This window comes from Pseudorca crassidens, chromosome 18 (genome assembly GCF_039906515.1).
Source record: "Pseudorca crassidens isolate mPseCra1 chromosome 18, mPseCra1.hap1, whole genome shotgun sequence".
NCBI classification, from domain to species: Eukaryota; Metazoa; Chordata; class Mammalia; order Artiodactyla; family Delphinidae; genus Pseudorca; species Pseudorca crassidens.
In genome coordinates, this window is record NC_090313.1 from 66,246,871 (window position 1) to 66,271,009 (window position 24,139).

At 39.5% G+C, this 24,139-nt stretch overlaps 1 long non-coding RNA gene across 1 annotated transcript in view; it reads left to right on the plus strand.

Annotated features, from left to right (window-relative positions):
- Window positions 1-23,765, plus strand: part of LOC137211161 (uncharacterized) — a 42,526-nt gene extending 18,761 nt beyond the window's left edge. The window contains exons 2-3 of the long non-coding RNA XR_010936929.1: window positions 21,956-22,070; window positions 23,523-23,765. This is a non-coding gene — a long non-coding RNA (uncharacterized lncRNA). The remainder of the gene's footprint in view (window positions 1-21,955; window positions 22,071-23,522) is intronic.
- The last annotated feature ends 374 nt before the right edge of the window (window positions 23,766-24,139 follow it).

The following is a 24,139-nucleotide window of genomic DNA, read 5'->3' on the forward strand; positions in this document are numbered from 1 at the left end:
AGGTCATCTCCAAGTGGAGGCTACATTCCTTGGCCAGAGACTCAAATCATCAAAATCACTAGCTGCAAAGATCTGTAGCTCAAGGGAATCATTAGTTGTGAGGTCCCCAGTGCACCAGAATGTGTCCACGTGCGGCTTTCTGCTATCAGGAGAATCTGCTGTGGCACTTGTGAGCATTCATAGTATAAGCATGAAAAGCATCATTACCAAGTATACGTTCAGCTCTAAGAACAGTATATGGAATCAGTTCCTTTGTCCTGGAAGGAGATGTTATCTTTAATTTACTACACGATAAACAAACCAATCTTTTACTGTCGAGGGAGACACTATCTCTAGCTTCCAATATAAATAACCTTGTTATATAAATAACCTTTGTTATATAAATAACCTTGAAAAGATAGCTCAGAACAAAGGCAGACAGTACCTGTGCTCATAAAACATACAGAAGTATGAGAGGCCGGTGAAGAAGCACCTCTCAGTTGCATTCTCTTAGTAAATCCATTTTATATGAATCTGTGTTTCTAGCTGTGTTTCTTTGGAACTCAAGACAGTGAAAATAAAAGCTGTAGAGATGGAGGTCAAGTTAAAAACCATAATAATAATGACTATGACTGTTACTGTTTTAGTCCATTCTGGCCATTATAACAAAACACGGTAGACTGGGTAGCTTATAAACAACAGAAATTTATCTCTCACTGTTCTGGAGGCTGGAAGTCTGAAGTGAGGGTGCTTGTGTGGTCAGGTCTATGTTTGGTGAAGGCCTGCTCCCCAGGTCATAAATGGTCATCTTCTCACTGGGTCTTCACATAGGGGAAGGGACTAGGGAGATCTGGGGCGTCTCTTTTATAAAGGCACTAATCCCATTCATGAAGGCTCCATCCTCATGACATACACACCTTCCAAAGACCCTAACACTCTCACGTTGGACATTAGAATTTCAACATAAGAATTTGGGCAGGGGGACGCAAACATTCAGCCCATAGCAATTACTGAATGATACCATATAATTTTATAGATTATTATTTATAGTTGAATAACAGTGAGGAGGCATTTTTGATGGCCACATGTGTTTGGCTCTTTTTACTGATGCTGTAGTTGATAAATTCTAACTATTGAGAGAAAATGGGTGTTTGCCAAGGGAGTGATGTCAATAGAAACATTTCAAAATGGGAACATACAGATTAAATGTTTAATTCATCTATTGCAAACTATATCATTAACACAAATTACCTTCAAGGTCTCAGATTTTTGTCTCTAGTTCAATTCATTGGGTCTATTTTCTTAAGGCTCACAGAATCTATCTCTTGCTTTGGATGGTATTACCCTCCTGTCAAAAGAGTCTACATAACTTGGAAGATGGAGAATTTTGATTTCCATGATGTATAAAAGGAAATGAAGATTTGTTAAGGAAATGAAGGACACATGAGTCTTCATAGACGTAGATGAAGGCCACAGGAATATGTATGTGTCTGCATGTTTAACACAGGTGTATATTATACATGCACATTTAAACGTAAGTTCCATGGTCCATCGGGAATTTTATGCATATTTTCCAGTTTTATGCAAGCAATTACTGTCCATCTTTAAACATGTACCATGAGTCACAATGTCCATTAATCAGCACTATGGCTATCACTGCCCCTTCAGCACCCAGTAAATGGAATATGCAACTTGATCAGTATAGAAGAATGTACTTGGTCAATATATTTTTAAAAGCAAAGTACGTATTACAAATCAGTAACTATGCAAATGAGTTTAAAAAAACAACCATTTTCAAGACTTCAATATAAAAAGAGAAGGGAGAATAGAATCACTTGATGACATCCTATAACTCAGTAGACTTCCATCTTTTCACATCCGTCTTATAGATAGAAGATGTTACCTATATTATACAAAAAAGGAAAGCGAGTTTCAGAAATGTTAATTACCTGTTGAAGGTCCCAATACCCAGGAAGTGGCAGAGCAAGGATGTAAACCCAGGTCTGGTCCTCTCACTGTTCTTGTCAATCAGCCACACTGCCTTAAGGTAGGACGGATTGCTCCACCTAAACAGCTTGAACCTGACCTCTGTCTCTACGCAGGAGATTTGCAGCTCTAAGCCTGGTCACTTAAACAGCTGCCCTGGCCTCACCCTAGATCAACTGAATCAGAGTTTCTGGGGAAGAGGGACAGATTGCTACCGCGGAAATTTCTACAGATCCTAACGTGCATTTATGTCTGAGAACCTTCAGTCTGGCTCAACTCACTCCCTTCTCAGAACCTCTTGGATGTTCTGCGATCACTTCAAACTCAAAATATATGGACCAGTTATCAGATACTCCACCTCTCAAACCTTTCTCCTTTTCTCAGAATGGCGGTGCTATCATTCTTTCAGGCTCCCCCAAGACTCGGCATTTTAGGGCCTTCTTTCTTCCCTCCAGGACTTTCAAGGAGGGTTCTTTTTTTCTTTTTTTTTTTTTGCGGTACGTGGGCCTCTCACTGTTGTGGCCTCTCCCGTTGCGGAGCACAGGCTCTGGACGCGCAGGCCCAGCGGCCATGGCTCACGGGCCCAGCCGCTCCACGGCATGTGGGATCTTCCCGGACCGGGGCACGAACCCGCGTCCCCTGCATCGGCAGGCGGACTCCCAACCACTGCGCCACCAGGGAAGCCCTCAAGGAGAGTTCTTTAAGTACTTGCATAGTTATTACTGAAAGGAAGTTAATTCTCTTCTTAGAAGCTTCAGTTCATTCTCCCAGTGATCTCTGCTTCTGCTGCCCTCTGCTGTAGCTTCTTTGCATGAAGGAGAACCAATCTTTTTTCTCTTCGAAGATGAGAACAGAAAAGGAGACATGGCATTGGTTCTATATCTCTTATGTTTCCATGACTGACACTAATTTACTTTGGACAGTATTGTCTTCTCTTCTTTTTAATGGCTTTCTAGCAAACACTCTTTGACATTGCCTTGACATTAACACAGTCCCAAATTAAGTAGACTGAAAGAACACTTTGTAGGCCTGAATATAGAGCAACCCCGAATATAAGGTAATTTTCTCAAGGATACTTTTCTGACCCACTTGAATAGATACAGTTTTACAGATGTAGATGAAGTTGTTAAATTTCAGTATGTTAATTTAGTTATACACATGCTAATTACATATTAAATAGTGCTTCATATGTATTATAAACTCAGAGACAATTGTATAATATATATCATCGTTTTGTTTAATTTAGAAATACTGCTTTTTCATTCTCATATTTCCTGAAAAAAATTTATTCAAATGCATTATATATACTTTGTATGTCAGTCTCTGTTTACTAGAGCCATTTTGCATTTATCCAGCGATTTTTCTAGAGTATATCATCTTTACGTCCATGTAATTTGGGGTGATACAGAATCCACATATAGTGCTATCCCTGAAAATTATATTCCAAGATGTATGGACCTCTTTATAGCATATTTATGCATCTATTCAGCAAAGATTTGTTGAGCGTGAACTGTGGGCTGGGAACAGATCTAAGCCCTTGCATGTACTGGAGATACAGTAGTAAGTAACCTTATGGCATATAAGTTCTGATACAGTTTATATTCTGGTGGAGGAAGACATACAACAAATACCCGTCAGGTGTATTCTATGAAGTGCTATGAAGACAAATAAAGGCGAAGAGAATAGAGACTGATGATGGAGTGTAGGATGCCCCCTGAGGATGTCAGGGAAGGCCTCTTTGAGGATTGTAGTAACCGTTTATTTTATCTTCTGTATTCTGAAGGTTTGACATCTGGAGGTCTTCCTGACCCTGTAGGGACTACCTCTCTCGGTTAGCCAATTCCTAGAGATAGTAAACAGCTCTCCCATGTGTGTGTTTCAAATGTAAACCAACCAGTCCAGAGCCCACACCCCAATCACCTCCTTTACTGGGCTCTCACACCCTGGACCACTATCCACCTGCCCTAATCATTCCAGGACCAGGAACCAGACAACTAACGACAGCCCCTACGTTGCAGAGTTCACTGAAATTATTCACACTAGCCAGTCCTAACTCTGCTTTTCCTGTCTTTTCCATGGAAATCACAGTATAGGCTCTTGCCCACAGCACCTTCCCTGTATCATGGCTGACCCTGGTGGTTCCCCGGGGGGCCCAGCATGTATGACATGCCCCCTCTTCGTGACAACTGCAAGCAGCAAACTATCCTTTCCACGGCAGTGTTTCCTGATCTGTTGGCCTTACCATACCTCACATTGTCTATGAATGTACTATATTTTAAAACAGAGGGTGTGACATCTGAGCAGAGACCTGGATGAAGTAAGGAGTGAGACATGAGTCCGTCTAGAGAAAGAACATTCTACACAGAGAGAACTCATGTGTTCTTGGCCTTCTTTGAGGAGCAGCAAATTCACTGTGTGGCCAGAGCTGGTTGAGCAAAGAGGAGAAAGCTAGGAGATAAATCAGAAAGAAGGTCGTAGTTTATGCAATTAAATTAAATGAGAGCTGTGCTACAGTCTGAATGTCTGTGTCTTCCCCGATTCACATAGTGAAGCCCTAATCTCAGTGTGAGGGTGTTTGGAGGTGGAACCTCTGGGAGGGAAGTAAGTCATGAGTGGACCTCTCACGAGGGGATTAGTGCTCTTATAAAAATAGAAAAGAGAGGTGACCTGTATTATGTGAGAAAGCAGTGAGAAGGCATCTGTAAACAAGAAAGAGGGCCCTCACCACGAACCAAATCTGCTGGCACCTCATCCTGGGCTTCCCAACCTCTAGAACCGTAAGAAATAAATTTCTGCTGTAAGCCACCCAGTCGCTGGTATTTCTGTTAGAGCAGCACAAACCAAGATAGATGGGCACGTGGGGTTCACTTGAGACCGCCAGTAATTGGGACTGTCAATGGGGAGAAGCAAAGAGAAAGTCCAGATACGGAATTACTCCCCTAGAGAATTGTCAAAGGCAGAGACTGGAACAGGCAGAGAGCTCAGATGTCCCATGAGGTAGCTCTCAAGACAAAAGGGACCAATAAATGAGTCCGTGGATGACAGGAGAGAATTTCTCTTTCCTTATCATGCTTTCTGACTATAATGGATTATTGTGTTAAATTATAAAAAATTTATAAAGAATTTTATAAAGAAAAAAAATTTATAAAGAAAAAAAGTTTATAAAGAAAAAAAATTTATAAAGAAAAAAAAAAACCTCTATGTTTCTTCAAAGCAGAGCACTTGCAAATGACCCCCTGGATCATCCTCACGTCCCAGCTCTTATTCTGCATGTCGACTAAATGAAGCTTCGTTTCCTCTTCGTTTTCTTCAAGTGGGGAAAAATTTAGGTCAGAGGCACTATGAATGGAGTAGGTCGAACAGTGTCGTCTTTGGCCAGGATGGATGCATATATATTGAAATGCAATATTTATTATGCACGTGGTGGGTGAAATTAGTATGCATGTGGAGGTTACAAATTAATTAGAAAGTCTTTCTTGCATATCTTATCACTGCTGTAGGCCTGAGGGAGCCTCAGAAGTATGAAATGGTGTTCACCTCAAAGAGGAGCCGTCAAGATAAGCACAGATAAAACAAGTGATACATAATAAGGAGCAAAATTTTGAGGTATTGATTCCAACGTTTCTATAAATTCAGAGGAGAGGAGATGAGAAGTGTTGGCAGAATGAATGAAAAGTGTGATTTCCACTTTGATTTTGACCTCAAAGGGAGCATGACATTTACAAAGCAGGATGGTAGAGGAAACTGCAAGAAGGGAAAAAACCTTGAAAGCAGAAGAGGACATGGCATATGTCTGGACAGGAAAGAGTTCAACCCAATTAGAAAAGGAAAAATGTGAAAAAAATGTATATGATTGTTTGGGAACTCAAAAACAAGATAGGCAAGAATTTAGTGATAGCGAGAGAAAATGGAATCTCATTGGGGTCATTTTTTTAACAAAAAAGTGACATGATGTGAGTAACATTTGAGAAGTGTTTATTTATCTGTAGGAATTAAACTGAAGGGTTCAGGGCTATGGTCAAGGAGAACAGAGATCTCTCCAATGTCTGCCTCCATGGACACATGGTATTCTCTTCCTGTCTGTGTCTGTATCCCAGTTTCCCTTTTCTTATAAGGTCACCCGTCACTGGGGGTTAGAGACCACCTTGATCTACTATGACCTCATTTTAACTTGATTACATTTGTAAAGATCCTATTTCCAAATAGGTCACATTCACAGGTACCAAGAGTTAGAAGTTGAATATATCTATTTGGGGGACACAATTAAACCCACAACATGAGTATTTGGTACTACCATAGCAGGTGCTATGGACTGAATTGTGCCCCCCTCCCAAATTCACAAGTCAAGTCCTAACCCCCAAGGTAATGATATTTGGAAATGGGGCCTTTGGACAGTAATGAGGTTTAGATGAGGTCAGGAGAGTGGGGCCATCATGATGGGATTAGTGCCCTTAGAAGGAGAAATACCAGAGAGCTTGCTCTCTCTCTCTTTGCCATGGGAGGACACAACAAGAAGACAGCCATCTGCAAGCCAGAAAGGGAGCCCTTATCAGGGAACTGAATTGTCCAGCACCTTGACCGTGGACTTCCCAGCCTCCAGAACTTTACGAAATAAATTCTTGTTTAAGCCACCCAGTCTGTGGTATTTTGTTATGGCATCCTGAGCTCACTAATACAGCAGATGATTCATTCAGTCAGTAATTACCAGTGCTCCCTTAAGTGCTAGGAATTGGATGGCATGGACCAGGGTGTTGCAGTTGATTCACTAATGCATTTAAGCCTCTATGTATATGTATGAATATTTATCCCCTACCTTATTCCCAGAAGGACTTCGGTGTCTATTTTGATCGCAAAAGGAGGGGTGGAAAAGCAAGTAGGAATGTGATCATTTAATTTGTGATGATAATAATAATAGTCATGTGAAAATAAGAATTATAAAACAATACCTGCAACTCCAAGGCAACAAATTTGAAAATATGTAGAAGAAATAGGAGATTTCCTGATGAAATATAAAATACCCAAATTAAATTAATACATAAAAAACATGATTAGACCAATTACCATAGAAGAGATTGAAAAGGTGATTAAAGAACTTTCATTAAAAAGGTTCCAGAACCAGATGGCCTCACAGCTGAATTTTATCTAATCATTAAAAAAACAGATGATTCTATCATTTGTTAAACTATTTTCAACCCCAGAAAAAGATGGAACACTCCATGGTTCCTTAAATCCAGCTCAAGTTTAATATCAAAATTTTATAGCAATAGTACATAAAAGAAAGCTGTAAACAATCATCTGTACTAAATGTAGGTGTAAAAATTATAACTAAAATATTGGCAAATAAAATCCAACAGTGTAGCAAAGGACTAATACACTATGACTAACTAGAATATATTCCAAGAATGCAAGGATTCTTTTTATTATCAGGAAATCTGTCAGTGCAATTCAGCTCATTAAAGTGAAAGGAAAAGGCATATAATTAGATTAATAGACACCAAAAAATTATTTAATAGAACAGAGCAGATATTTTTAATTAAAAAACTCTAGGTTATATGGGGATGGATAAACACTATATTTAGGAAAGACACACTACAAATATTACTCCAAATGGCCAAACGCTAGAATCAGAAGCTAGGCAAGAAAGCCTGCTATTATTACTGCTATAAAGCAACAATATTTCAGAGAGGGGTATAGACAGACTTCTGAGTTGGCCTCCAAAATTCCCTGCCTCCTGGAATTCATGCCCTCTTACAGTCTCCTACTCATGGGTGCTGACTGTCCCTACAGACTTGCTTTGAATGAGTAGAATGTGGCAAAGATGATGGGCATGTTCCTGTCAAAAATGTATAACCTAGATTTACTCATAAGGAGACATCAGACAAACACAAATTGAGAGATATTCTGCACAATAGTTGGTTTGTACTCTTCAGAAACATCAAAGGCAAAAAGACAAAGAATAACTGAGGGATTCTTTAAGATTAAGAAATGTTAAACAAACATTTATGATCTTAAATTTGATTCTGAACCAAGGGAATAAAAGCTATAAAGGGGCAGTTGATAAAAGTTGAATATGGATTTGAACTACATAATAAAGTTTTATCAACATTAGATTGCTTAACTTAAATGACACTGTACTTATGGGTAAAAGGACTTGATATTTCCACTTATTCTAAATTGGATCAGATAAGAATACATACATACACAAAGAATTATAGAACAAATGGGGCAAAGTGAATACAACTGGTGAATCTGTGATGTGTGTGTGCGTCTGTGGTGTCACATACATATCACTAATATATACATTATCAATAGTATATGTCTCATATTTAATATACACGCACTCGAGAGTTCTTTGTACTATTCTTATAACTTTTCTGTAAATATGAAATTAAAAGTTACAAAATATTAGCTACATAAATGTTGAATGAGTTTATTTTTGAGGGAATTTGTGGGGAAAGTATGCATATGGTGAGGTTTTTGATGGTGCCAGAACTGTGGCTTTGGGCTTTGTGGCGTTTTTTAGTGTGTGTGCCTTTTTTAACATGTGGGCAGGAAGTTCAGATGTTGGGGATGTGTAGTAATCTATATTGGGCTGGCATTTAAGTTCTTCACCCACAAGAGATTTAAGTTTAGGCTGCACAGTATTTTGGCGTTTGACTTTTTTTTTTTTTTTTTTTTTTTTTGCGGTACGCGGGCCTCTCACTGTTGTGGCCTCTCCCGTTGCGGAGCACAGGCTCTGGACGCGCAGGCTCAGCGGCCATGGCTCACGGGCCTAGCCGCTCTGCGGCATGTGGGATCTTCCCGGACCGGGGCACGAACCCGCGTCCCCTGCATCGGCAGGCGGACTCCCAACCACTGCGCCACCAGGGAAGCCCTGGTGTTTGACTTTTATTTGCAGCTTGTGGTGACTTTGTCCCCAGGCAAGTATTGGGTTGGCCAAAAACTTCGTTTGGGGTTTTCCATAAGACAGACTTTTTGGCCAACCCAATATTATAGAAGTTTCTATCGAGGTGCTCACTAGGTCTTAAAAAGGGGCTCTGAGCCCTAGCAAAGGCATGTAGGCATAAGTCTGCATGGACATTGTGGAGGCTGTATTGATAAGGCCAAATTCAACCTCTTGTTGGGAGAATTTCCCCAAGGTACCTTCTTTACAAGTTGTAGATTCTGCAAAACTGGCATCTACTGGCATCCTGTCAAAGCTGAAACTAAGGATATATTTGTTTTTCCTTTATCTCCCAGGTACCGTTGAGTATCTACTACGGCCTTCTACCAAACTAAGTTCTAGGTCATGGAAACATAATTGTTTCCTGCTCTAGAGACTGTGGTTTGGCATGTTTTCTAAATTTGGTGGGTGTGAGATCCTATAAAATTGCATTTCCTATTAATTCCCTGGACTCTATAAAAACATGAAGGAGATGAGACTCTTGATGTTATCATTCCCGAGGCCCTGAAGAAACTACACACAGTTCGAGAAAGCCCAGACTGCAGCTGCTGACAAAGCCCTAACTCTACCGAGACATGGAGACTTTTATACGCTGGACTGAGCAAAAGAACACATTAGAGAGGACAGTCCTTGGTTTAATTTAACAAGAACTTTAAACTTTGGACTTTAAACTTCTAAGTCCACAGGGCAAGATAGTTTAAAGTCTTTGGGCTTCAAACTGCAATGAAATGTAACATTACATTCTCCTTAGAAATTTGAAATTGAAAGAGGGGTTCATATTAAAATCTGGAGTACCTAAATTGTTCTGTGTTGAATTGTGTCTCTCCCAAAATTCACATGTTGAATCCTGACTCCCAGTACCTCAGAATGTGACTGCATTTGAATATGGGGTCTTTAAAGAGGTAATGTAAAAAAAAAAAATTACCTGTGAGGTCATTATAGTGAGCCCTAATCCAATCTGACTGGTGTCCTTATAAAAGAAGAGATTAAGACACAGGCAGGTACAGAGGGAAAGCCAGGTGAAGGCAAGGAGAAGATAGCCATCTGCAAGTCAAGGAGAGAGACCTCAGAAGAAACAAACTGCAGAAACCAACCCTGCTAGCAACTGGAAAAAAAAGAAAAGAAAAAAAAAAAAAAAAAGCACGACCTAAAGGCTGAGAATGATGTGTTATTTGACAGGCTTTCTGAGGACTTCAAGCACAGTTTCTCAGATAGCTCTGAGGGACGGCTCCAAAGAGGTAACGGAAGAGCCAGGATATATAGGGGTTTTTGCAACGAAGACCAGGTAGTTGGAACATCAAAAGAGTACCATTCATTAAGAGAACCAGACATCTCAAGTTAATGAATTGAGCACTTTCTATGTAGGGGAAGATGCAAGAGTCTGGACTCACTGAAATCATCTCTTTGTTATGCACCTCAACTATCTGGGGCCAAGATCTTGTTCGTTCCCAGCCTGAGTCCCCTAAGGGTGCACCGTTGGGGGTGGCTGCAGTGACTTGATGGCTGCAACATCTTTTGTTTACTGACATGGCAGGCAAGATGTTTCATTCACGCTGCTAACATTTTGATCTCAGACTTCTAGCCTCCTATTTGTGAGAAAATGAATTTCTGTTGCTTACATCTGTGATTCTTTGGAATAGGAGCCCTAGCAAACAAATGCATCAATGTTGTTGGATTTTATTAGTGAATTATACCTATAAATTTTATTATTGGAGGAGCAGTGGTTATTCTGGGAAATGTCCAAAAGATGAGAACAGAAATGTCTCGAAAGATTGCTGGTCCCCTCTCCACTAGAGATTGAGAGAAAAGCCCAAAGAATTAAGAGATCAAAATGGGAAATGTTATGAGGAATATTTTTTCACTACTCTTGATGTTTCCTTCTTGTGAAGGGAACACGATTAAGTGTAACTCCTGGCCTCTCTCTGCCTTTTACTCATTTCGCCCCAAGGTGGCAGCGGTGTAGCGATTTGTTCTACTAGTAAAGTTTGAAGAATTAAGTTGGGCATACATAAAAGGGCTACCCCGGTGACCTACTCTTTTGACTTGGGTGGGTAAGTGTTTCTAATTCCAGGATTTGGCTAGCAGACATATTAGGTTCTCCAACTAAACTATGTTCTCCCAACTTCATTCCAGTTATAGAGATGCTACTTTGATTTCCCACCTGCCTTACCTTTTATCACTCAATTTTTTCAGAACAGGTTATGGAGTAAAAATGCCCCCTCAAAGACACCAACACACGATTCCATGTGTTGAAATTTTCCATTCTAAAGAGTTAGTTTTTTGAAAGTGGGGATTACTATTATTCTTGGAAACAGGTTGGATTAACCATGTTGCCCGTGTCATCCCACTCTAGGAAGGAGTGTCCGCAGGTTAAAGCCAGAATTAGAGACTGAATTTCCCCTTTCTGTTGTAGGCTATGTTGTAACTAGGTAGAACCCAACTTTTATAACATATACTTAACATTAAATGTTCAGTTCAATGCCAGGTCCAATTTGATGTTAACTAAAAAAAAAAACCTTAATGTGGATACAAAATTATTTATTGCTTTACAGTTCATAAAATACTTTCATATATTATCTGATTTTCCCCACATTATGGGTGACTCAGTGAGTTTATAAGAATTACAAAAATGTACAAAGCTAATTAGCTGCAATCACACAAGCTTAGCTCTTCTGCTTCTAAGATCAAGGGTTTTTCTGCTATATAATGCAGGTGCTTTGCAGAAATTCTTTAACCCTGCTGTTTGATGAGGATTCGGAAAAACAGTGAGCTCTAAACAGACAACAATATGTTAAACTGCATTTGTGGTAAACTATGTGAAATAAAAATTTTTTTAAATATAGGAACTGTAATATACCTAAAGCAGTGGGGAATCTTTTTTATCTTTTTTCTTTTTACTTTTGACCCTCCACCCATTTTCCCACCCCCTGCCTACCCAACCCTGGCAGTCACCAATCTGTTCTCTGTATCTATGAGCTTGGTTTTATATATATATATATATTTCACACATAAGAGAGATTTTACATTATTTGTCTTTCTGTTTCTGACTTATTTCACTTAGGACAATGCCCCCAAATCCACCTATGTTGTCACAAATGGCAAGACTTCATTATTTTTTATGGCTGAATAATATTCTATTGGGAAAAAAATGTATGTATATAGCACAATTTCTTTATCAATTTATCCATTGATGGACACTTAGGTTGTTTATATATCTTGGCTCTTGTAAATAGTGCTGCAATGAACTCGGGGATGCATGTATGTTTTCAAGTTACGGTTTTCTTTTTTTTTTTTTTTTTTTTGGTTGAATACCCAGAAGTAGAATTGCTGGATGGTATCGTAGTTCTATTTTTAATTTTCTGAGGAACTCCATACTGTTTTCCATAGTGGCTGCACCAATTTACATTCCCACCAACAGTGTAGGAGGGTTTCTTATTCTCCAAATCCTTGCTGACACTTGTTGGCAGTGTGGGATCTTACTGCTGGAATATTCAACCTCACTTTGGCTGGTTCTAAGGCAAATGATCATCATTTTCCCAGCAATATCTTAGAGTTAGGAGGTGCTACATTATTTTTAAATGAGAAAGTCCTCTGGTCTCTCCTAAACTGTTCTTCTCCTCCCTTCCAAAATCAGAGGGGAGACTGTAGCTCAGGAGGTCCTCACACAATTTCTGGTTTGTCACATCTTGAAGATTCAGCACTCATGATTTTCCTGTGCATCTTCTCACTTCCTTTTTTTCCCTTCTTTTTCCCACCTTCATCTTCTGTCTGCTGCAGCTGAGGATGGATCTGGATCAGAAGAAAAACTTTTAAAACCGAGTTTCTTGCATGCAGGCCTGACTCTAGCAAATATTAGTAGAAATCTGGTTTGCCTCTATGGTTTTTCTTCATCGAGGAATGCCAAGTTGTTGCTTTCTGTTGGCCTTTATCTTTCTTCCTGTTCCCGTTCCGCCATCAAGAAACCAGCACCTTAACTCCAGAAGATAATTCCTCCTAAGGTGCTAGTGAGACAGAGCCCCCAATTTTTTGTCAGATTATATTTACACATTTTAAACTGAAGCTTTCTTCTTTAGCCATACTTAATGTCATGGGACAGATGTCTGTCCAATAAAACTTGCTAGGTAGGATCTGTTTTCCCAAGCAGGGCTGGTCACAGTTTTCATATCAGAGTATAGAGGCAACTTTAATATTTTTCCCTGTAGGACCAAGCTTGCTCCCAGGAAATAGATCAAATAAAACAAAGTAAGAACGAAACACGCTATCTCAGAGACCTCAAATAAGTGGCAATTTAACTTTAGCACTTTGTAGGTGGAATTGCATTGGGTTATAACACTCAGAGCCCTTATCAGTCAAAGCCCTAAATTTAGAGGGTGATAAAAGCCTTGTGTCCTCTGTTTCTATAGCCTTTTATTTCTAAACCTTGAATCACCCAGAGGCGAATAAAGAAACCTCTGGGTCTGCAATTGATTTCTTTATTCGAAATGACAAATTCATCCATTTTTATAACTTATTATTAATAAAACATACAACAATGATATATTACTATCCCAGTATAATCATTTCTCAGCTATTTTATGAATAATTAAATAGGTTTTTAGTAGATTCTATTTTTTACTTAAATATCACTAAGTATTATTATCTGTGATAATCACCTTTCATTAACAGAGGAGGTCAGACATTTTGGTGGCTCTAAATCCGCTTTTTAATTTCACTTTCTTGGGCTTCCCTGGTGGCGAAGTGGTTGAGAGTCCGCCTGCCGATGCAGGGGAAGCGGGTTCCTTCCCCAGTCCGCGAGGATCCCACATGCCGCGGAGCGGCTGGGCCCGTGAGCCATGGCCGCTGAGCCTGCGCATCCGGAGCCTGTGCCCCGCAAAGAGAGAGAGGCCACAGCAGTGGGAGGCCCGCGTACCGCAAAAAAAAAAAAAAAAAAAAATTTCACCTTCTTGTCATTGTCAAGAAGCTTCCACTGAACGTTGGTTTATTTCACCCTCCTCCTCCGCATCCCTCAGTGTGTGTCCCTGGGCTCATGAAGGACTAGATGATTTTTTTTCTTTTTTTAAACCATTTTTTTAATTGGATTATAGTTAATTTACAATGTTGTGTTAGTTTCAGGTGTACGAGAAAGAGATATGGTTCCATATATATATATATTCTCTGTTTTTATATATATATATATATATATATATATATATATATATATACACACACATATATATTCTTTTTCAGGTTCTTTTCCATTATAAGTTATTACAAGATATTGAGTAGAGTTCCCTGTGCTATACAGTAGGTCCTTGTTGTTTATCTATTTTGTTTTGGGAGGGGGGTTGTTTTTTAATAAATATTTAAAAAAATTTTTTATAATAGGTCCTTGTTGGTTATCTATTTTAACAGACCTAGACAATTCCCTTTCGATCAGGTGCTCCCATCACCTCCCGTGGACGGTAAGTCACACATTCTGGGCACATCTCCAAATACATGGTTGTGCTTTCAGACTGTTAGAGCCATTGAACAATCTGTTTAAAAGAGCAAATGTGGGTTATGTTGCATCTATACATTTAGGTTTTTTCCTGCTGGCTAGCTGAAATAAGTCTCTTTTGATAAAGAAAGAGGAAGTACCACCCTATTTATCAGGTCTGTATATGTTGTGGAAAACCAGCCCAGAATCCTCTATTTTATTAAACATCCATGGCAGGGCAGAAATGACAAAGTGCATTTTCAGACTAAGTTCAGTTGACATAACTGTACAGTATTTATCCTTGTCCTACTGAATGAATCTAACTTCAACAGGGAAAAAGCAGAGAAAGGATTCTGGGTATTCATTCTTAGCATTCTCATTAAAGAAAAATTCTCTCCAACATGTATCTCTCTGTGCAGCAAAACTGAACTTGGATGTGTAGGGCAACCATGGCTTCTGGTTAAGACCTTGACCCAATCATGTAAAGTGGAATGAATCGTGCCTCGCTCCCCAGAAAGCTATTTGGAATCCTCAGATGAAAATAGAAGTGCAAAGTGTACTTTTAAACAAATAAGGATTTTTATTGCTAAGATCAGCATGGGCAAGTTGAGGGTTTTGTGTCTCAGAATTGCCGATTCTGCAGACATGGATGACGGTTGAAGTACGGGAGGCACGTGAACCACGCTGCTTCCCCTCCCTGCCCGTGGGCTCAGCTCAGTCCCCTGCAGTTGGTGATCTTTTGTGCAATGCAGGTGCCCAGTTAATGCCACAGGGTACCTGTTGTCTTTCCTAACTCCACAGCAACGGGCTTCCTTTGCATTTTATATTCATCTTTGGCCAGTCAACACTGGATTGACCCTTGGTTTTATAATAAGACCAATCTCGATTCAATATCCTTTTATCTGATTCCTCTAAATTTTTTTCTAAACGGGGTGTAGTTTCAGTGGAAAACAGAGAAGGCACAAAGGCATTACAGACTTGGCGCCACTGGTATAGGAAGCAGTAAGCTATCGATCTCCCCAGAGAGACCATCAATTATTATGCCTTTGCCTCTTTTAATTTTCACCTACCCCTCCTGAGGAGATATTTCCATCTCTAATGAATCTGCCAAAGTCACAAATTTAACCTTTAAGAATTTTGAACGTTTTGTCACCCACATATCCAAGAAGAAAAAAAAAAGGCCTAATGAGATTTCACTGCCTCTGAAAATGATCACATTTTCACAGTTTATTTATAAAGTGTTATTTATACATGTTCATCTCACACGTAATCGTAAAGGGCGCTTCACTGAAATGAGTTTCAATTCATATTAACAGCACTAGGGGAAACAGACACTTTTACAAAGTTCTTCCCAGAAACCTTAATAAATAATAATATTTTGTAGAAATCTGGTGATGTGTCTTAACCAAAAAGTTCAAAATGTATCTCAAATAGAATATGGTTTCAGAATCTCAGGTAACCACTTCACCTATACTAGTACTTTTTTCAAACTTATAGAGTTTTAGAATTTTCTCTCTGATGCTGGCTGAGAATGATTTTAAGTCCTGGAATAAAGGTGAATTTTTCTTAATTGGAAATTCCAAACAAATAAAAAGAAGTGCTAGCTTGAAGTGAAGAGTTATCAAAATTACTAATTTGGATACAAAAATTAGCTTCCACATTTGGGGACCCCTCTTCAAAATTTCCAAGAGGTGACCTCTATTGGCATATACGTTGTTTGCAAAGTGCCCAGTTTTCAGAAATAATTTCCCCTTGACATTTACATAGCTCTTTTTATTTGCAAAAGGGAAAGTGATAGTAATCTGTAAAGTCAGCATCCAGCTGTAGGTATTTTTAAAGGTCAAAAGGATTCAGGAATTTTTCTAGCTGATGCTCTGTAATGATTTAAAGAAGTTTATCAAAGGGTGCTTTAATTTTAGTTTAAAGTAAACTTACGCTGCTTCTCAATAGTTGTAAATCATTCAAAGGTTATAATTCTTCCATGTAACTCACACGTAAAAGACAAGTGACAGAGACTGCAGTTGAGATTAATACATCCCAGTCCTCTTGAATAGTAAGCCCTGACTTTCAAAGGCCTTACCAATAAAGAGTCGGTTCTGAAATGCCTTTCTAGTCGTCACAGCAAGTTGACTGGGGTCAAGCCCTGGGTTACTAAGGAATCCACGCCCTTAGGCTGGGTTCAAGCAGGAACTTTCTGATGGTGCTATATTGTAATAGCCTCTTTATGTGACAGTCACCTTCACGAGAAGATATATTTTGTGAAGGGCAAAGATTACCTTATTAGCTTTAAGCACAAGCATTTTGGTAACACCTGGCACAGAGGAGACAGTAAGTAAATTTGTTAAATAAATGAATGACTATCCAAAACCTCTTAGGAGGCCAGTGTCCTCATTTATAAAATAAAGATGTATAATTAGGTGGCCTGTTTTCTCCTTGATTTGCCAGTTCCATGCCACTGCCCTGAGTTGTGTTGTTGTACATGTTTGAAGATTTACAAGGTTGCATTTTGCTCCTGGAGAGAAGAGGAGAAAAGGCCTCGAATAGGAGCCCCATTTTGGAGGGTTTGCATTACCATCTGGAAGGAAGTTCTGCCATGCAGCCTGCTAACTCCCTGAGAGAAAACCCTCAGGGAATTACTTGCTGTGTAGCAGCATTTGCCGCAGGTCTCTCGTGGACAGGCTCTATGATCCATGGCCCAGGTCCCCGCTTCAGGGAATTCAAGGGAGGACTTTTTCCCCCACCTGTTGAGTGTGCTGCCAGCTCATGTCTTCCCCTGTAGGCTCTCCAGGGATTGCCTCACCTGGCTGCAGACAGCTCCGTCACCCAAGGTCAAACCTTTTTTCCTGGTGGTCCACATCCAATGACTAATCAACATGGATAAAGGTTTGGCCATTTCAGCCAAACTCAGAATGACTCTGATGGGCTATTTTACCAGCAGCGTGCCCCACGGGGTCATCTGAGGCCCATTTGGACTGCAGGGCAGCTCAGCATCTCTCTCTGTACAACCTGCCTCCTTCCCTTCCCTTGCTCAGGTGTGGATACCAAGAACCCTACTCACCACACCCTCTGCTTCCCAGGGAGCCCACCCTGCTACAGTGGCCCTCTGCCTTAGTTTGCATCTTTTTTTTTTTTTTTTTTGCTATGCGGAAGTACAGAGTTTTTAAATGCAATTAATATGTAAAATAAGTAATTAATATGTAAGAGCCAAGCAACCTAACATCCAATGTAATTTCCTCTGAGGTACACTTTATCCATCAGTGTCTTTGGAATTCTCATTCGTTTCAAATTTGCTGGTGTACACGTGTGCAGTGCCATCCCTATAAAGGCGTGATCTTGGAACTACTCGACTAGTATGTGTGTGTTTGGGTAAAACTACGTACAATTTAATTTGTGTAGTTAAATTTTGTGAAATGTGTACTTTTTACATTTTTAAATCAAAAGCTCCTGTATCCTGAGCATGGAACCCAGGGTGACAACTCCCCTGTTGCCCTAGCCTAGAGACAGCCATATATGCCCTGCATAAACCAGTCTCGGGAGCATTTCCATGTACAGTTTCATCCCATCCCAGATCCAAGTTTCTGTCTGATTAAAAAAATAAAAAATTCGTAGTTTTATCATTCTCCAAACACTAAAGCAGTAAAGGGACACAAGTATTACAAACTTTATGTGCCTTTTTCCCAAGAAGACTAAATCAAACAATGAAATCACAGCTTTCATCTCTTAAAAGCGTGTGTGCACACACTGAAATCAGAGGCACAGTCAAATCTCCCATTTAATAAATCTTAAAAACGAACTGTGCCTTTGCTTAGTCCATACACGTTCATTATTAACTCGTTATTAAACTGCATTTTCCATTATGTCGCAGGGCTACATAAGCAATCCCTTTCCATCTGGCCCCATTAAAAATTTGATAAAAACATTTATTAAGACACACTGGCAGGGGTGAATTTTTCTTTACAGTAATTTGCTCTGCTGCCAGTTCTGTTTCAAATCATTGCTCCTCTAGGGCAGAGTGTATTATAAATGTCTGCATTTGCTCACAGGGTATTAAACAGGGTCTTGCATGCAGCACATGACTCAATACAACTTAACTGAATTCAACAAAATTGGTTCACTGGCAAGACTTTTAGCTAATGTACCCTTTTTGTTTGTTTATTTTGCCTTTTTAAAATTGAGGTATAATTGACATATAATATTATATTAGTTTCAGATGTACAACATAATGATTTGATATTTGTATGCTTTGTGAAATAATCACCACAATAAGTCTAACTAACATTAGTCATCATACGTAGTTACAAAACAATTCTTTTTCCTGTGATGAGAACTTTTAAGATCTACTCTCTTCGCAAATTTCAAATAGGCAATACAGTAAGTCCCCTTCATATGAACCTTCAAGTTGTGAACTTTCAAAGATGCAAACGTGCGTTCTGATGTCCAGTCACGTGAGTTAGTTCATGTGTCTGGCATACATTGTCACATGCGTGCATCCTCTACAAGTGGTTGTGCTTTTGTGCACTTTACTGTATAGTGCTGTATAGAGTACAGTATCTTTATTTCAAGCCCAGGATGTCCAGAAGCAAGCAGCAGTGATGTAGCTGGTGCTTGCCTGTTCACTCGATGCCAGTCCCTTTATGTCAGCTGTTGTACTGTACTACTGTACTTTTCAAGGTACTGTACTGTAAGATTTAAAATGTTTGCTTTATTTTTTGTGTTTGTTTGTTTTTTATGTATTATTTGTGTGAAAAGTACTGTAAACCGATTACAGTACACTACTATATAGCCGATCGTGTTAGTTGGGTACCTAGGCTAACTTTGTTGGACTTATGAACGTGCTCTCGGGATGGAACTTGTTCGTACGTAGGGGACTTAACTGTACAGTGTTATTAACTATAGTAAGCATGCTGTACATTACATCCCCACGACTTATAAATGTACCTGTTTTGATAAGTAATTTTATTATGAACTTCCTTCTCAATGACTTTACAATTGACTATGCACTGGGAAGTCTGTGTTGATGGGAGTACAAAAATATTCCCATGTCTTCTAATCCTGAATTCACTATCATTCCAAGCTCATGCCAGTCCCAAGCAAAGAAATGTTGAGTTAGTTTCTGGTTCCAGCTTTTCTATTCACACCACTGAGAAACAACCAAAGAAGTAAAAAAGGGAAGAACCAGAGCCCAGCATTTTATCTCTTAGAGAATCCTCGGATTAGATATGTCTCTACTCTCACTCTTGGCCTCAACGGTACCGAAATTGGCATGAGTGTTCATATGTGCCTAAACAAACATACACACACCAGGTCTATGTATTTTGAGAGGCTGTGGTAATGTAGGGAGTAATGCACTCCTATGAGAGCACTTTGTACCATTTGTGGTTATTTGACTTTCTGTGTCTATATGTGTGATCATTTCATTGATGGCTACCTTCCCCTTCCAGACTTTCCTTTCCTTGAGGGAACACATCATGTCTGTTTTGCACACTGTCTTTCCCATGCATTTAGCGCAATGCCCTGCACGTAGCAGACATTTACTAAATATTGTGGTCCAGCTACAGACGTTAGACTATTCTACGTTGGCACAGTTCTGCTAAGTTTTTTCCATTTCTCTTTTCCCTTTGAAAAATGCTTGGATTCCTTATAGCCTTTGCAAGTGTTCACCATTCAAGAACAGAGCTGCTACAGTTGTGATTCAGTGCTAGTAACTGAAACTTGTTGATGACGTTGCCTTGGTACTTAAAACAAGAGTGAGTCACAGGAGGTACTGAGGACATCCACAGGGTATAGAATAGCTATGAAAGGTGGAAGTCATCTTATACTCATGCTTTCATACTTGCCCCAGCACACACACACACACACACACACACACACACTCACACACACACACACACTCACACACACACACACACTATACAGACATCATGGAAGCTGTGAAAACGATTCCTCTTTAAAATGTGCAAGATTTAGAAAAAGTACAAAGGAGGAAATAAAAGTCAACAGCAATCTCACAACCAGGAAGATAGTTACTGCTATCATTTTATATCACTTTAGTTTTAGTTTTGTACGTGTGTGTGTGTGTGTGTGTGTGTGTTTTACATAATGGGGATCATGGTATGTATACACTTGTCTCTTGCTTATTTTTTTTTTACCCATTTGCTCGTATTACTTAAAATTCTTCAAAAGCCTCTCTTTTTCAGGATTATACGTCCTCCAAAAATCACATAACATATGACGAGTCCTTATAACTACTGTATATATCAAGTATAATTCTTTATTATTATAATGAGATGAATATTTATGTACATGTATTTAAAACTACATAAATATTTATAACAAAATTACTAAGTCTGAAGTCTAAATATATTTTCAGTTCCTTGATATCTATTTTAAAATGCCTTTTAGAAAAGTTTTACCAATTTGCTATTCTGTCATTGTTATGAGAGCACCCACCTCACTATAATCTTGGCAATATTCGTATAACAGACCTGTGACAATTTGATGCCAAACATAATAACTTATTTTAATTTACATTTTTTATTTTAAAAAGGTTGGATACTTTCATATGTTTATTCATCATTTGTACTTCTTTTTTTGGGACTTATGTCCATACACTTTTTTCATTAACCTTTCAGAGCTACCGTTTGGTTTTATAAGACTCCAACTGATGTATGATCATAACGTACATTTCTTTGTGTATAAATGGATATATTTAGATGCATAGAAAAAAGACCTGGGAAAATAAGAAGCTGCTGAGATTACAGTGGTGGCGAAAGTGTTTTTTAACCTCATGGGAAATATTTTAATTAGCTATGCATTTAATTAATTAAAAAATTGATTTTTTTAGAGAGGATATTCTAGCTCCTTGTACGACCTCAGCTGCTGATTTTGCTTCCATAAGATGTGAGCAGCTCTTTGTTCTTTGATGGCAATCCTTCCTGTGTATCATTGAAATGCTATAGCTCAGGGAGGTCTGCACAGACGATACTTGTGGGTCGTTCACGAGATTTGTAGTGCCTGCCTATAAAGCAGGATTGACCAAGATGCTGTGGCTGATTTGCTCAGTTGTGCCCATGGTGGAGGTGGGAGGTACACGAAGCAGATGAACAGCATGCGTTTCAACCAGTGATCACCTCTGCGTTAGAGACTTAGATTTCATCATCGTGCTATGGTATTTTACAGGAGCCCGGGAGGCAGGGAGAGCAGGGTGAAACACAGCAAATAAATTAGCACACAGGCACATTTTAAAATAAGAAACCCATTGAATGTTACCCAAAACAAAATAGGAAATATACGCGTGGGTCCATAGCTATTTAATGATATTCACATTTGTCACTTGATTTAAGCAAACGGTTGTCTACCTTGTCTGAGTCGTCTTTTGAGATATTCTCTCCTAGTAAGTCAGTCTCTCCCTGAAACCCAAGATGACATTATTTTGTTATATGATGACAGTTGCTAAATTGTTTCTGTCACTTAATGTGCCGTTAGCTGAACTACTTCACAAGGGTGTTCTTTCTAAGATGAAGGGGGCGTATTTTACGTGAGGATAGTCTTTTAAATCACTTCAAGGCTAATGCCTCGACTCAACCATGTAGGTGATAAGGAGACATCTGGAGACACAGGTCCTGAGCGCTGGTGATTTGGATTTGCTCTTGAACTTCATTATGCATCTTGAGAGGCTGCCAGGGGACAGTGACTTTGAAGAATCAGGTAAGACGCTAGCAGTGGTCTTGAAGTTCTAAGCGGTAGGAAGAGTAGGGTAAGATACAGCAAATTTAGCTGTATCTAAAGATACAGGGCAAATTGTCCTTGGCTTTAACTGGAGCAAATGTCCTGTGGTCAGTTTGAAATGATTATTACTAAGATCACCACAGGCTCCTGTGCTTTGCTATATTACTCCTTTGGTTTCGGGACTTCCCTGGCTGTCCAACGGTTAAGACTTCGCTTTCCAATGCAAGGGGTGTGGGTTTGATCCCTGGTCGGGGAGCTAAGATTCCACATGCCTCACAGCGAAAAAACCAAAACATAAAACAGAAGCAATATTGTAACAAATTCAATAAAGACTTTAAAAATGGTCCACATCAAAAAAAAAATCATTTGGTTTCATTCCCACTTTTTAGACTGCTGACTTGCCAAACTTCAGCTCAGACCGATTTTTTTCATCATCATCATCGTCATCAAAATAATACCTGCAATTTTACTGAGCACTTAGTAAGAACTCAAAAATAGTAGGTACTATGATTGTTATTCTGATGTTTCAGGCTCTGTTGTTAGGGGACCTTTACTAAGGTACTTTACAGATGATAGAACTGAGCTCATAGATGTGAAGTGACCTGCTGAATTCCATATGGCTGCAAGTGGCGAGGCTGAGATCTGAACTCAGTTCCACCAGAGTGCAGAGGCCACATGCTCAGTCGAGATGCTACACTCTCCATCCTTGCCCTGTTACCCACTCCTCATGACTCTATCCATGTATAGCACCACTTTCATGCTCTTCTATGGTAGGCAGAATAGAGGATGCCCAAAGATGTCCACATCCAAATCCCCAGAATCTGTGAATATAACAGGTTACATGGCAAAGGGGAATTAAGGTTGCAGATGGAAATCAGATTGCTAATCAACTGACCTTAAGATACAGAGATTATCCTGGATTATCAGGGTTGGTCCAGTGTGATCACAAGTGAGAGGGAGGCAGATGTGATGAAGGTGCAGCTTAGAGTGATGCAATGTGAGAAAACTCAACTGGCCATTGCTGGCTTTGAAGTAGGAGGGTGAGACCACAAGCCAAGTAGTACAGGCAGCCTCAAGAAACTGGAAAAGGCAAGGAAGTGGATTCTCCATGTGAAGGTTACTTTTATGGTCAATGTAACTGGTCCATGGGGTGCGTAGATTAAACATTATTTCACCCGTGAAGGTGTGTCCAGATGAGATTGAACTGATGGACTCAGTAAAGCATTTGAATTGAATTGATGGACTCAGTAAAGTAGATCACCCTCCTTGAAACTGTGGGTGGGCATCAATCCACCCACATTGGTGGATGAGGGTCTGAATGGAACAAAAACCACAGAAAGGGAGATTCTTTTTTTCTCTATTTGAGTGCTTGAGCTGGGACATCAGTCTTTTCCTGCCCTTGGACTGAAGTTTTGCTTCCCTGGTTCTCAGGCCTTTGGACTCAGACTGAATTACAGCACCAGATTTCCTGGGTCACCTTGTGGACAGCAGATTGTGAGACTTCTCAGCTGCTGTGATTGTGAGCCATAATAATCTTCATAATAATTCTCATCTATATCTACGTCTATATTTATATCAATATACTATTGGTTCTGTTTCCCTGGAGAATCCTTACTAGTACCCTCCCCTAGAGCATCCAAAAAAAAAAAAAAGAAAAGAAAAAAAAAAGGAACACATTCTTTTTGATTCCTTAAATTTAGCCTAATGAAACCCATTTTGAATTTCTGACCCCCAGTACTGAATGATAATAAATTTACATTGCTTAAGTGACTAAGCGCTTGGGAATTTGTACAGCAGCCATAGAAAATGATTACACCTGCCAATGACAGAATGAGGAGCAACTAAGTTAGTAGTGACCTTGAACCAAACCAGGGAAGACTGGACATAGAAGACACAAGACACATGAGAAACGGACAAAGCCTGCAGCTAAACACAGGTGTAAAACCAGAGAGGAGCTATTCCCACCCATGGACCAAGCTCTGTGGGGCTGGCGGTGTTTAAACACATCTAAGCATAAAAAAGACTAAACAGGGGCACAGTGAGGGGTG